The 15,969-nt window shown below is 39.9% G+C and overlaps 1 protein-coding gene across 3 annotated transcripts in view; it reads left to right on the forward strand.

Annotated features, from left to right (window-relative positions):
• Nucleotides 1-15,969, forward strand: part of SGCG (sarcoglycan gamma) — a 379,077-nt gene that overhangs the window by 188,089 nt on the left and 175,019 nt on the right. The gene's annotated exons all lie outside the window — the stretch shown is intronic.

Consider the following 15,969-nt stretch of genomic DNA (forward strand, 5'->3'; position numbering starts at 1 on the left):
GAAGCACATATGCAAACTGTTGTAATTCCTACACCGTTCACCTGATTTGGATGTAAATACCCTCAAATTAAAGCTGACAGTCTGCAGTTAAACCACATCTTGTTTGTTTCATTTCAAATCCATTGTGGTGGTGTATAGAGCCAAAAATGTTAGAATTGTGTCAATGTCCCATTATTTATGGACCTGACTGTATGTCATAGCATGAGCATAAAAACCTTCTCTGTATGACCCTTCCTCTTAGTATGTTGATATCAGGCATGACCATTCACCTTTTCAGTTCTTCATTCATCAACTCATAAGGAGACATAGGGGAGAGGTATTTTGCTTGATATAACATGTACTAAGAGGAGGGGTCATATAGAGAAGGTTTCTTTGCACAATGCTCATGATATGACATAAATGGTACTAGAAGTTGATTTATTTATTACAGGTTATATAGTGTGGGAGGAAACAGACACAGGCACCAGGAGAAAATGAAAACTCCCTGCCGATAGCTCTATGGTTGGGATTCTAAACCAACAACCGAAGCGCTGCCAGGCGGAAGTGCTAGCCACTTAGCATGGTTCTCCCTTATGCATAAGGAATTTTATGAGTTCTTTTTAATTACTAAATAAAATGTTTCTGTTTTTACTTGGCACCTTTGAAGTCTCTCTCGAGTGCTATACTGTATAATATTAAGGTGACTTGTAGAAATATGTGGTGGCAGGATAATTAAAATGTGTGTATATATACAGGTGAAACTCGAAATATTTAAATATTGTGCAAAAGTTCATTTATTTCAGTAATGCAACTTAAAAGGTGAAACTAATATATGAGATAAACTCAATACATGCAACGCAAGATAGTTCAAGCCGTGATTTGTCATAATTGTGATGATTATGGCTTACAGCTCATGAAAACCCCAAATCCACAATCTCAGAAAATTAGAATATTACATGCAATCAATAAAACAAGGATTGTACATAGGACAATATCGGACCTCTGAAAAGTATAATCATGCATATGTACTCAGTACTTGGTTTGGGTCCCTTTTGCAGCAATTACTGCCTCAATGCGGCGTGGCATGGAAGCTATCAGCCTGTGGCACTGCTGAGGTGTTATGGAAGATCAGGATGCTTCAATAGCGGCCTTCAGCTCTTCTGCGTTGTTCAGTCTCATGTCTCTCATCTTTCTCTTGGCAGTGCCCCATTGATTCTCTATGGGGCTCAGGTCAGGTGAGTTTGCTGGCCAATCAAGCACAGTAATCACACGGTCATTGAACCAGGTTTTGTTCCTTTTGGCAGTGTGGGCAGGTGCCAAGTCCTGCTGGAAAATGAAGTCAGCATCACCATAAAGCTCGTCTGCAGAAGGAAGCGTGAAGTGCTCCAAAATCTCCTGGTAGATGGCTGCGTTGACCCTGGACTTAATGAAGCACAGTGGACCAACACCAGCAGAGGACATGGCTCCCCAAATCAACACAGACTGTGGAAACTTCACACTGGACTTCAAGCATCTTGCAGTGTGTGCCTCTCCATTCTTCCTCCATACTCTGGGTCCTTGGTTTCCAAATGAGATGCAAAAGTTGCTCTCATCAGAAAAGAGGACTGTGGACCACTGAGCAACAGACCAGGTCTGTTTTTCTTTAGCCCAGGTAAGACGCTTCTGACATTGTTTGTTGTTCAGGAGCGCCTTGACAAGAGGAATACGACATTTGAAGCCCATGTCCAGGATCCGTCTGTGCGTGGTGGCTCTTGATGCACTGACTCCAGCCTCAGTCCACACCTTGTGAAAGTCCCCAACACTTTTGAATGTCCTTTTCCTGACAATCCTCTCCAGGCTGCAGTCATCCCTGCTGCTTGTGCACCTTTTTCTTCTACGCTTTTCCCTTCCACATAACTTTCTATTAATGTGCTTTGATACAGCACTTTGGGAACATCCACGTTCTTTTGCAATTACCTTTTGAGGCTTTCCCTCTTTTTGGAGGGTGTCAATGATGGTTTTCTGCACAATTGTCAGGTCAGCAGTCTTTCCCATGATTGTGATTCCTACTGAACCAGACTGAAAGACCATTTAAAGGCTCAGGAACCCTTTGCAGGTGTTATGGCTTAATTAGCTGATTAGAGTGGGACACTTTGAGCCTAGAATATTGCACCTTTTCACAATATTCTAATTTTCTGAGATTGTGGATTTAGGGTTTTCATGAGCTGTAAGCCATAATCATCACAATTATGACAAATCACAGCTTGAACTATCTCGCTTTGCATTTAATGAGTCTATCTCATATATTAGTTTCACCTTTTAAGTTGCATTACTGAAATAAATGAACTTTTGCACGATATTCTAATTTTTCGAGTTTCACCTGTGTGTATATATATATATAAAGAGAGAGAGGAATATAATGGTAATAATATAGTTAATTAGTAACTGCAATAACTTAAGAACCGCCCTTTAACTAACTGTACAATTTGGCACACTTTTGTTCCTGAATTGCAACAACCAGATTTTTATGCAGTTTGTGTCTTGGAGTACCCAAAGTCTTTTGGGCTCCTAAAAACATCCCAGCCCAGGACACTCATCTAAGACATAAATGTCCCCAAACAGAGCCCATAATAGCTGTTCATTTATGTTTTCTTTATACATATTGTATATCCTGAGCAGCAGCTGCTCCTTCTAAGAATAGAGTGTTGAGTAACTGTTGACTGACTCTTTATCACAGACACAAACAGCTGTTTATAAATATGCCGTCTATTTTCTGCTAGCTGAGAACATTCTATTTATTGTCACTTACAGATCACTGTTAATTAATTTTTCAGCGAGTGCCTTCAATGGTGGAAATAAAACATAAAATCATAGAAGGTTGGGGTGGAGTTTAGAAATTGTACCTTTGCTTTTTAGGTCTCCATGATTACAAATTGTAAAACTGATCAAACTGTACTCACAATCATAATGAACCTCAATTTTGAAAGTGTGGAAAATAATAAGACAAAATTCTAAGTGTCGCTGTTGTGAGCTGTTCTTCTTTAACTCCTTAATGCCGACTGTACACAAATATGCAACCTCTCTGCAGCTGGGCCTTGACTCCGAGAGGCTGCATATTTGCGTACCCGATGGAAACAAACGTGCCGAGAACATGCACCCTGTGTACGCCTGGCACATTTAGCGGAGCCTCACAGAAAGGTCCTGATAACTACTTGCTATTGGGAGCTTTCCAATCATGTGACCGCTGTGACAGTCAGTCACGTCAGTCACGTCAGTCACATGACCCAAAACCCCACCCTGCCTTCTGACATCACAAACCCCTTAAAGGCCTGGGAGGTGCCAGCGCCAAGAGGTAAATATACATTCATTGAGGGTCATTAATTAAAGCTTATGTGCAGTTACATACAACTCCGGTCACATGAGAAGTCCAGTCCAGGTCTATATTGTGGGAAAGTCCAGTCTGCAGTGCCCAAGTTACTTATTGATTATATAGCTAAAAGGTCTCCAAACTGTGTCCCTGGGCCCGGATGTTGCCCTTTGCTTGCATTCATCTGGCCCTTGAGGCATTATTCCTGCCACTGACACCAACAATGGGACATAATTCCTGCTACTGACACCAATAATAGGGAACTATTCTTTCTACTGACACCAACAATGGAGAATAATTCTTTCCACTGGCACCAACTATTTCTCCCCCTAGTACCAAAGATTGGGCATTGATTTTTCCCACTGGGCACAGTCTGACCCCCACTAAAGTGTGAAGGACAGGGTCCACAACTAGGAGTGGACACAAAACTGATCAACTGAGCAGCACAGAGAAGACTGATTGTCCAGCAAATGGCTCCAGTCAGTTGCCTCTACAAGGAAATGTGGTGTGAGAGATCATGAAACAGGAGATTACAATTTTCCAAGTTTTTGGGTTGATGCAGGTGGGTTGGGAATTGAGTTTTTTTTTATTTATTTTCGTGTGTTGTGCTTTTTTTTTGCTTGTTGTATTGTGGAGTTATGCTGTACACAACATTGTAAGGTACAGGCCTGTGTAAGGTGTTTTATTGTGGAGTTATGCTGTACACAACATTGTAAGGTACACGCCTGTGTAAGGTGTTTTATTGTGGAGTTATGCTGTACGCAACGTTGTAAGGTACACGCCTGTGTAAGGTGTTTTTTTGTGGAGTTATGCTGTACGCAACATTGTAAGGTACACGCCTGTGTAAGGTGTTTTATTGTGGAGTTATGCTGTACGCAACATTGTAAGGTACACGCCTGTGTAAGGTGTTTTATTGTGGAGTTATGCTGTACGCAACATTGTAAGGTACACGCCTGTGTAAGGTGTTTTATTGTGGAGTTATGCTGTACGCAACATTGTAAGGTACACGCCTGTGTAAGGTGTTTTATTGTGGAGTTATGCTGTACGCAACATTGTAAGGTACACGCCTGGGTAAGGTGTTTTATTGTGGAGTTATGCTGTACACAACATTGTAAGGTACACGCCTGTGTAAGGTGTTTTATTGTGGAGTTATGCTGTACGCAACATTGTAAGGTACACGCCTGTGTAAGTTGTTTTATTGTGGAGTTATGCTGTACGCAACATTGTAAGGTACACGCCTGTGTAAGGTGTTTGATTGTGGAGTTATGCTGTACGCAACATTGTAAGGTACACGCCTGTGTAAAGTGTTTTATTGTGGAGTTATGCTGTATGCAACATTGTAAGGTACACGCCTGTGTAAGGTGTTTTATTGTGGAGCTATGCTGCACACAACATCGTAAGGTACACGCCTGTGTAAGAGTATTCTAGTGGTTTTGATGCCTGTAATCAATCCCTGTGCAAATAATTTTTCTTTTTTATTTGAGTTGCTATTATATTGACAGACATGAAGGATTTGAGGTCCTGTTCACACTTGTAGCAGAGTCGCCAGCAGAATCGCATAGAAAATTGCAGAAAAAATGCTCAACAAGTGCTTGAGGGCCAATATCAATGTTTCTTTTGTGCATTTGGGGTGTTAATGGCAATTAACACCCCAAATGCACAAAGGGAAAAGAAACAGGCGTTTTGTCATGCAACAACACATGCACAACACTCTGAAAACCACACTTTCCAAAAAAACCCGCATTGCTATGCTGTCACTAGATGTGAACGGAGCCTTACACAAGAAGCATGTGTAATGTAAAAATGATGTTAAAAAAGTTTATAGATAGATATGCTGTTAAGTTTAAACTTCAGGGAAAGAGCTAAATACACAGGTGTGATCCATATATAAAAACTCTCTTACTTGCCAAAATATTGTAACTGTGTTCAGGCAGTCTTATTGATCTGGATATCCCTGCAAGACAGCACAATCAGGTGTTTGGCCCCAGTTTATAGGGCCGCTAAGCAATATGGTCTCGTCTGTTTTTTTCCTAAGCCTGTGACTGGAAAATATTGGAGCAGCAGAACACTGATAAGGTCATCCCTCTTCTCTCCCTTCCTCCCCTAAGATGTTTGCAGTAAATGAATGGCACAGTGCAAAGTAATAGGGCCCTTATTTCATCAGAGTGCCAACCTTCTCTTACACCCAGGCTGAGTGTAGCTGTAAAGTGAATACAGAACTAATATAAGGACCCATTCAAGTACTGGCTGTATGTTTTTTTTGTTTTTTTTCATATCTGCCGGAGTTATGCTTTGAAAGTACAGAATGAATGCTGAAAAAAAAATACTTGCTAGTTAACTTTAACTATCTTATATCTTTTCTTCGATAGTAATGCATAGTTTGTAGGGTGTACACTCCTTATGGGAAATCATCAAAATATATGTTTGATATACTTGATCTAAAGGGAAAAAAGGACTATGATTTACATCAATAAAAAAAAAAAGTTGTGTGAAGGCTGATTTCTGAGGAATTATTAATGTGCTCCTTAAATAAAGTGAAATTTGCCAATTATACATCACCATTAAATATAAAAAATCCTGCATGTAGGATAGAGCCTTTACCAGTCAATCAACAAAGTCCAATTTAAGCAATGAAGATAATGATCTTGAAATGCCAATCTGTGATATTGTATTAGATAAATAATTTACGTTTCAATTTAATGAGATGCCTTTAATCAGTTTCTTCTACTCCTAAAAGCCTTTTCCTTGCTCCATGATTAATGGGACTCAGTAATAAGAGAAACATTTCACACAAAGAAGCAAGAGTTGTTTAAAGTTGACATTGCTTATCCAGTATCTGAATACAGCCATTTTGTATCTGAACTAGTATACAGGAGTCTAGTCTCTAGTGTAATGGCTCATTAAACCCAAAGACAGAAGTGACGGAAGGTTCTAGTCAGACATTGCGGTAGAGATCAATTTGCCTAAAGGTCATTCTCTGTATGTATGTTGCAGCTTAGATGTGGTGGCTGCATTAGTTTTCTTTTTTTAGGTTTTTTTTTCACCTATGTTTTCACCTGGTGATCTGGCCAGTAGCACACCAGAGTGCCCCTACTCTGGATGAAGGAGCACAGGGGGCAACCTTGACCAGCAGAATTGTCAGTCTGTCAGTTCGGGGTGTGTGTTAGATTTAGTAACATATTTAAATACAATAACAAATTGAAGTCAAACTCCAACGAACACTCTATAAGCAGTTACAGCAAACAATGTTTTTCATTTTGGGATAAGGTTTTTCATAAATAAAAGCTGATCATTGTAAGCACTCCTGCTAGTGTTAAATGGTTTGTCTCATCTTTGTAACTAGAATATTCTGCTGGAGAGCTTGTTCTTTTGAAAAACAACAGACCTACTGGCTGGATCACTAGCTGAAAATAGAAGAAAGAAAGCCTAAAAAAGAAAACTAATGCAGCTATCACATCTAAGAATCTAAGGTGCAATATAATACATGTTTGCTTTTGGGTTTAACACTGCTTTAAAGTAATCATTGGTACAAGGGTTAATGGCTGGTACTGTAAGGGTTAGTTTTTTTTGTCCTGTGACGTTTTCTCCCTAGTATGACTCACTTCTTGCTTCTGTCGTGATTTATATAGGAGGAGGCCATACCTCGTGGCTGTCCAGGTATTGGAGAGATGAAGTGAGGAGCATCTGTGTGCTATGTGAATCTTCATTGCTAATGCACAACTCTTTAACAGCACCCCATTATGGGTTCTCAAGACCAGAATATGGACATTATCTGTGGAGAGTTGTAAAGCACAGCACATCCAAAACCGAGCATAGTGTACTTTATTAGAGAGAACAGACATGTCAATGGAGATTTCTACAGGTGAAAGTCGAAAAATTACAATATCGTACAAAAGTTCATTTATTTGAGTAATGCAACTTAAAAGGTGAAACTAATATATGAGATAGACTCATTACATGCAAAGCAAGATAGTTCAAGCCATGATTTTTCATAATTGTGATGATTATGGCTTACAGCTCATGAAAACCCCCAATCCACAATCTCAGAAAATTTGAATAATGTGAAAAGGTGCAATATTCTAGGCTCAAAGTGTCCCACTCTAATCAGCTAATTAAGCCATAACACCTGCAAAGGGTTCCTGAGCCTTTAAATGGTCTCTCAGTCTGGTTCAGTAGGAATCACAACCATGGGAAAGACTGCTGACCTGACAGTTGTGCAGAAAACCATCATTGACACCCTCCATAAGGAGGGAAAGCCTCAAAAGGTAATTGCAAAAGAAGTTGGATGTTCCCAAAGTGCTGTATCAAAGCACATTAATAGAAAGTTATGTGGAAGGGAAAAGTGTGGAAGAAAAAGGTGCACAAGCAGCAGGGATGACCGCAGCCTGGAGAGGATTGTCAGAAAAAGGCCATTCAAAAGTGTTGGAGACTTTCAGAAGGAGTGGACTGAGGCTGGAGTCAGTGCATCAAGAGCCATCACACACAAACAGATCCTGGACAATGGCTTCAAATGTCGTATTCCTCTTGTCAAGCTGCTCCTGAACAACAAACAATGTCAGAAGCGTCTTACCTGGGCTAAAGAAAAACAGACCTGGTCTGTTGCTCAGTGGTCCACAAGTCCTCTTTTCTGATGAGAGCAACTTTTGCATCTCATTTGGAAACCAAGGACCCAGAGTATGGAGGAAGAATGGAGAGGTGCACACTGCAAGATGCTTGAAGTCCAGTGTGAAGTTTCCACAGTCTGTGTTGATTTGGGGAGCCATGTCATCTGCTGGTGTTGGTCCACTGTGCTTCATTAAGTCCAGGGCCAACACAGCTGTCTACCAGGAGATTTTGGAGCACTTCACGCTTCCTTCCGCAGACGAGCTTTATGGGGATGCTGAATTCATTTTCCAGCAGGACTTGGCACCTGCCTACACTGCCAAAAGCACCAAAACCTGGTTCAATGACCGTAGGATTACTGTGCTTGATTGGCCAGCAAACTCGCCTGACCTGAACCCCATAGAGAATCTATGGGGCATTGCCAAGAGAAATATGAGAGACATGAGACCGAACAATGCAGAAGAGCTGAAGGCCGCTCTTGAAGCATCCTGGTCTTCCATAACACCTCATCAGTGCCACAGGCTGATAGCTTCCATGCCACGCCGCATTGAGGCAGTAATTGCTGCAAAAGGGGCCCAAACCAAGTACTGAGTACATATGCATGCTTCTACTTTTCAGAGGTCCAATATTGTTCTATGTACAATCCTTATTTTATTGATTGCATGTAATATTCTAATTTTCTGAGATTGTGGATTTGGGGTTTTCATGAGCTGTAAGCCATAATCATCACAATTATGACAAATCACGATGTGAACTATCTTGCTTTGCATGTGATGAGTCTATCTCATATATTAGTTTCACCTTTTAAGTTGCATTACTGAAATAAATGAATTTTTGCACAATATTCTAATTTTTCGAGTTTCAACCATATGTAATGCCACCTTTTTAATACATCAAAGATGTAGATAATATTGTTTTCCTAAAAAAAGCAATTACTGTTTAAGAAGAACTGTCTGGTCCGATTTACTTGGGGTAGAGGTACCACATGTGTACTTTAATAGTGTATGCATACTGTATTAAAAGAGCTGGGGAACAAAGAGTAACCCATGTGGTTATGAGCTGAAGAGTGTCAGGAAGGAGGAGCAGCCAGTTCGGGTGTGAAATGGTGGTGGCTATTGACAGAGATTTTGCAGGTAGAGGTAGCTTGGCAAGGGGCACTCTACTGTGTAGCAGGATCCCTATCAAAGGCCCGCTGCGGTACAAAATCCTCGGGATTGGGCTGGGAACCATGTGAATACAAAGTCCTTTGAGTAGTGCAGTTGCTTCACTCTTTGTTATTGAGGCTGGACCTAAATAGGAATACAGCAAGTGTCGAGGAAAGCTGGTGTAAAAAGATTCGTGTTCAGCGCTATCTCCCTCAAAAGGCATCTGTTGTCAGTACCAGGACAGGATTCAATGACACAGTATAGGATGTAATCTTTCTGTGTGAGGCCTGGTAGTATGGCCTCCAGTCACAAGATGGTGTTAACCCACACAAGAGCAAATATAGAACGTTGTAATGATGGCTTCATGCTGATCCCAATGCTATAATGATGGCTGTGCCAAGTCCGCCATGCAGGCACATGCTTCCTGCTATATTTGTAGGATCATATTTCTGTGTATGTTGGACTGGTGCTTTGAAATATGATCTTGCTGCATTGGGATTCTGCATTCAATTTTCACTATGATCTGCTTGAAACTGATATGTTCTACTGGTGTTTGTGTGGTTTTACCACCAATTGCTTGAGTTTTTTCTTTTCTTCAGGCTGGATTCACTCCTTTTTTTTAATTTATTATTTTATGTACAATCCCTGGCAAAAAGTTGGAATCACCACTCTTGGAAAATGTTCATTCAATTGTTTAATTGGGTAGAAAAAAAAACAATCACAGACATGCCTCAAAACTATTTTAATTCAACATTCCAACCTTCCGGCTTTAAAAAAAAAACACTTAAAAAAGAAAACCGTAGTCATTTGCAACTGTTTTTGCAGATCTAGAAAAAAATATGGAATCACTCAATTCTGGGGAAAATATTATGAAATCACCATATACTTTGCAATTCTAAAACAAACATCTGCATCAGAGTACATCTGCTAATTAGTCTGCAGTTAAAAAAGAATGCTTGCACACCTTGGCGAGCTGTTGTACCAAGCTGATTGATATGAATCATGGCTCCAACACAAGAGAGTTGAAACAAAGGATAGGATTATAAAACTTCTTCAGGAAGGTAAATCATCACGGAATGTTGCAAAAGATGTTGGTTTTTCCCAGTCAGCGGTGTCTAAAATCTGAACCAAGTACAAATCAAATGGGAAGGTTGTAAAAGGGAAGCATACTGGTAGACCAAGGAAGACATGAAAGAGTCAAAATAGAAAACTATAAGCAATATGTCTTGAAAACAGAAAATGCACAACAAAACAAATGAGGAACAAATGGGCAGAAACTGGAGTCAATGTCGGGGACCGAACTGTAAGATATCGCCTAAAGGAAATGGGATTTACTGTCATGTCCATAAATATTGGGACATTGACACAATTATAACATTTATGGCTCTTTACACCACCACAATGGATTTGAATTGAAACGAACAAGATGTGATTTAACTGCAGACTGTCAGATTTAATTTGAGGGTATTTACATCAAAATCAGGTGAACGGTGTAGGAATTACAACAGTTTGCATATGTGCCTCCCACTTGTTAAGGGACCAAAAGTAATGGGACAGAGTAATAATCATAAATCAAACTTTCACTTTTTAATACTTGGTTGCAAATCCTTTGCAGTCAATTACAGCCTGAAGTCTGGAACGCATAGACATCACCAGACTCTGGGTTTCATCCCTGGTGATGCTCTGCCAGGCCTCTACTGCAACTGTCTTCAGTTCCTGCTAGTTCTTGGGGCATTTTCCCTTCAGTTTTGTCTTCAGCAAGTGCAATGCATGCTCAATCGGATTCAGGTCAGGTGATCTGGCAACTGCAATAAGAGAAAGTTGGAGCCGGATTGATGAAGAATACTGTTTGTCGAACATTAAATCCATGCGTCAGAGAATTCAAACTGTTATAAAAGCCAGAGGTGAGGCAACAAAGTACTAGCGGTCTACTGTAGTGTGTTTTTTTTCATGATTCCATAATATTTTCCTCAGAATTGAGGGATTCCATATTTATTTTCTCTGCTTGATCTACAAAAACAGTTGCAACTGACTACAGTTTTCTTTCTTTTTTTATTTTCTAAGTGTTTCTTAAAGCCTGAAGGTTGGAATGTTAAATGAACATAGTTTCGATGTCTGTGATTATTTTTTTTTTCTACACAAATAATTGAATGAACATTTTGCAGGAGTGGTGATTCCATACTTTTTGCCAGGGGATATATTATCAACAATCACTGGCAATAACATCAAAAGGCCTTATAGAGTTGGTCAATCCATCAAAAAATGGATAATCGCAACATTTACAATAGTTATCTGTGTACAAGTATTGAAGAGTATTAGCCACTTCACGTGCTTTTTTGTGATACACTGCTACAGGGCAACATGGGTGCACATAATCATATTTATATATACTTTGGAATTTCCAGGTAGGGGGCGCACGTGCCCTACCCGCACCACCATTCGTGGTCATGGCTGTCAATCACCGTGTCCCGACCAGTGATTACTCACCGGTGCCTGGTGATTGCTGAGCATCTCCGACGGGAGGGGAGAACTGTTAGTAAACAAAACAGTTCTCCTCCCTGTCAGCTCGTACACACTGCTTTGCATGGCTGTGCACAGTACAACCATGCAAAGCACTGTGCTTATATTGAAGCACTAATACACAGCCTCTATTAAAATAACACACAGTTAACCTTTTGATCACCCCACATGTTAATCCCTTCCTGCCCAGTGCCATTAGTACAATGTCAGTGCTTTTTATTAGAACTGATCACTGTACTGGTGTCATTTTGGATGTCAGTGACACCAAGTCAGTTCCCCCCCAGTGTCAAAATGCCCGCTGCAGTCCTGCAGTCCCACTATAAGTTACTGATCGCCGCCATTACTAATAAAAATGTAAAAAAATTAAGATCCCAGTATATATACCGCTGTTTGTAAACGCTATAACTTTCATGTAAACCATTTAATTTACACGTATTGGGATTTTTTTTAGCAAAAACATGTAGCAGAATACATTTTGGCCTACATTTATGACAAAATTAGATTTTTTATAATATTTACAGGACATGTTTACTGGCAAAAAAGTCAAGAATATATATATATTTTTTTCAAAATTGTTAGTCTTTTTTTATAGCGCAAAAAATAAAAAATGCACAGGTGATCATATACCACCAAAAGAAAGTTCAATTGGTGGGAAAAAAAGGACATAATTTCATTCGCATGCATCGTTGCATGACTGTGCAATTGTCAGTTAAAGCAACTCAGCGCTGTAATGCAAACAATTGGCCTGGCCAGGAAAGGGGGTAAATCCTCTGGAGGGCAAGTGGTTAAGATATCATTCATAGACTTTCGGGATGCTACACATTGTAAAATATATTTCAATGAAGTACACAATGCATGGATAGTATGCCCTATCGTTCTGCCTGGCTGCCATTCTGTCCCGCCCCAAATGGTGCTAGTGATTCCCACTGTCAAAGTGACCGCTGGGTGTTGCTTTGTTATTAAGCAGCTATTGCAGGTTGTGCTGATGAAACCTTCTGTGTTTTTTTTTCAGTTTTGATCCATTTGGGTACTCCGCTTTTCTCCAAAAACATGTTGTTAGGTTAATTGGCTCCTCTTTAAATTGGCCCTGGTATGTGCATGTATGAATGTTAGTTAGGGACCTTAGATTGTAAGCTCCTTGAGGGCAGGGACTGATGTGAATGTATAATATATATGTAAAGTACTGTGTAAATTGATGGCACTATATAAGTACCTGTAATAAATAAATACATTTGTTGTTTATGGATGGCATCAAAATTAAAATCACTTTTGCAAGACAATATCAACAAAAGAAAGCCTTGTTTGTCCTAAAAGTTGGTGTAATGTATGTATTGACAACATTATTGCTGAACAAACAGGTACAAACCAGAAATGTAAAAATTGCTATGGCCATTATGTAGGTGTACAGGTGTAAGAGCTGAAGGGGTTAAAACACATTGTGGTATGCTGCAGCACATATGCTTCATTTTCAAAGTGAATGGTATTGCAGTGCACTAACGTGCATGCCAAGACAGGTAGTTATAAAGACAGTCTTAAGTTTGATTCATACGTTTCGTTGAGCATTTTCAGGGTTTTGACAGTTGTTGTCAACATATTTGAAATGAGCATTGATGCACATTTGTATGCATCGCCACTAATGATAATCAGTCTTTTATTATGTCTCAACGCATAAAAAATGGAAACAAAGTTTTCCAGTTAAGGACGTTCCACAGATGTGAGCTAGCACCATTTTAAAATCTGGCTAATGTGAACACGTCTTAACATGCTAAAATGCATAGTCGTGCATGGCCAAAAAGGTGTGTGTATATGTGTGTGTGTGTAAAAACATAAATAATATTTGGAATGCTTTTATTTCAGGAGCAGAAAACCAAGTTTAGCTTGTCATTAGATTGTATAGAGCAGTGTTTTTTCAACCTTTTTTCAATCAAATCACCCTTTGAAATTGTAAAGGGTGTATTGGGACTGTCCATAATTTTAGACAGTCTTAAGGCACCCCATTCTAAAATGTTTTTAATAGTTTTATATAATGCAACAACATTCACACATGTAGGACACTCAACATTACAGGTGATTTATTCTTCCAAAGCAAATACACTTTTGCACACTGGTACTGACTAGTATTCCATTGTTTCTCTTCTCCCTCAGTTTTTCTCCAACACTGAGCTAAAGTGACCACAGCACTGATGGGAATGGGCAGGGGAGGGTCAAACTAGGATGCTGTGCAGGCAGCTGACATCCTCTTTATCAACTGATGATGTCATTGGTTGTCAGGACGCTGGCAGCTAGAAGGTCGTAATGGTGCACAATGATAACCTGTGGCTTTGTGTAACTAAAAGTCAGGCTTGTTCCACCCACTGGCTTGTATACCAGTTTTGGGTAATTTTTAGACATTTTGCAAAGGCACCCCTGAAGAAACCTCAAGGCTCTCCTGGTTGAGAAAGGCTGGTATAGAGCACCAGTGTCACACTTACTCCACGCTGGATGATAATTTCTGTAAAGACAGGGGGTGGTCTCATGTAGAGAGAGAGTCTGCAAGAACAAGGAACAGAGGGCACACCAACCTAGCGCAGTACCTTTGCGGTAGCTTTATTTGTAATAAAAAAGACAGATGTATACTCACATCAGCAATAAGGCACATCAAGGTCCACAATATACTTGAAGCGACTTGGTCACCTAGATAAGTCCTAATCACAAGACGACCTTCCAAAAAGCCAATGCTTTTCAAGGGGGGATCCCTTCTTCTTCAGAGCCAACTTTGGAAGATGCATAAGTGGCCTGTAGGGCTAATGCACACTGGGCGTTTTAAAAGCGTTAGCTAAATAAAGTCATGTTAAAAAAAAGGTTTTCCGCACTTAGCCATATTTTTCCACGTTAGTGGTTTTTTTTTGCATTTCTTACACTAAAAAAAATACAAACAAAATTGTGGCTCAGAAAACGCTCAAACACCCTGATTTGCCTTGTTTTATTGTGATTACCAGCGTTAGAGCATTTTTACAGCTAAAAAAAACTCCTCTAGAAACCCACTAGTTCTGGGGTTTTTTTGCAGCCAAAAAACGCCCCTGCCAAAAACACTGATTAAAGCCTATGTGTGTATGGACATATAGGATAATTTACCATTTACCAATGACCATGCAGTAGTTTACCTAAACAATAAATTGAAGTCAGGTAGGCCTCTGATAATACATGTTGATAAATCTAAAGCAAATTGTACCCCATAGCTGTGTGCCTTGATAAAGCAGTTTATGCCCAGCAGAATGTTGGATTAGGAAAGTACTCAAGTGCATGGGGTCTGTGATAGTATAGGAGACCAAGGGGAGGGTATTCATCAGGTATAAAGTACTATAATCCCTTAAGTAAATGAAACAATGAAAAATATATAACGTGAATTGTACATTAGGCACATACTTGTTATGACCTTCCAAGTATCCTTTTCCATTTGTGATATGAACCAAATCATGTTAATCACTCTCTGTAGCAGATATAATAATTATTGTTGCTGGATCAGAGGTGAAATGTGCTGATGAGGATTGTCTCCTGGTTTAGAATACACAGACAGCTGCTCAATTTAAAACTAACATGAGCAGTGTACAGTTAGAGGATAAAAATCAAGTCCTGGTACGACAAAACATTCCCTGGTACGACAAAACATTCCCCGGTACAACAAAACATTCCCCGGTACGACAAAACATTCCCCGGCACTCACCGCACCATTTAGAAGGGACTGACTTATCTGTTTCTAGTTTAAAAACAGAGGTCTTGGTTGTACAATTTTGTAATTATATGAGAAGGCTGCATAGCTGCCAGGAATGAAGTAAATGAGAGGTAAGTTTGTTCTCACATCAGTTATTATATGCCACTGTTGGTGCTGTAATTAAAGAGACCCTGCCATTTGCCCGTGTTCCTGACCATGAGAAATGCCACTACTGGGGGGTGACTGCACAGCTCCCCTTAGCTTTTAAAGCCAGCTAACACCTCTGATTTCAGCGTTGGCTACAGGGGAGGGATTGGAGGACTTTACAAAGATACTGTCAATTGGGCAAGGTGACAGTATCTCATTACCTAGAGTAGGACTGCACAATACAGGGGCAACTTGACATGACAGTTCAGCTTCCGCATAATATTAGTAATTGTAAGCATTGCAGACCTCTGTTTTGAGAAACGATGTAGGCAAGGTCTTCAGAAATTCCGTAGCTTATTTTCTGGTGATGCCCTATATGCATGAAGAATGAAAGGATTGATCAGGTCTGAGAATAGAGAATCATCACCTGCACTCTGAAAAATTTGATATGGAATGTGATGTTAAATAGAAAACTCCTTTGAAGTGTGCCTATAGCCTGCAGGCATCAGCATCTTATATTGTGAGCCTTGTTGTGAAAC

The sequence above is a fragment of the Staurois parvus genome, unplaced genomic scaffold (genome assembly GCF_062004578.1).
Source record: "Staurois parvus isolate SC_StPar_1 unplaced genomic scaffold, SC_StPar_1.0 ptg000387l, whole genome shotgun sequence".
Classification (NCBI taxonomy): domain Eukaryota; kingdom Metazoa; phylum Chordata; class Amphibia; order Anura; family Ranidae; genus Staurois; species Staurois parvus.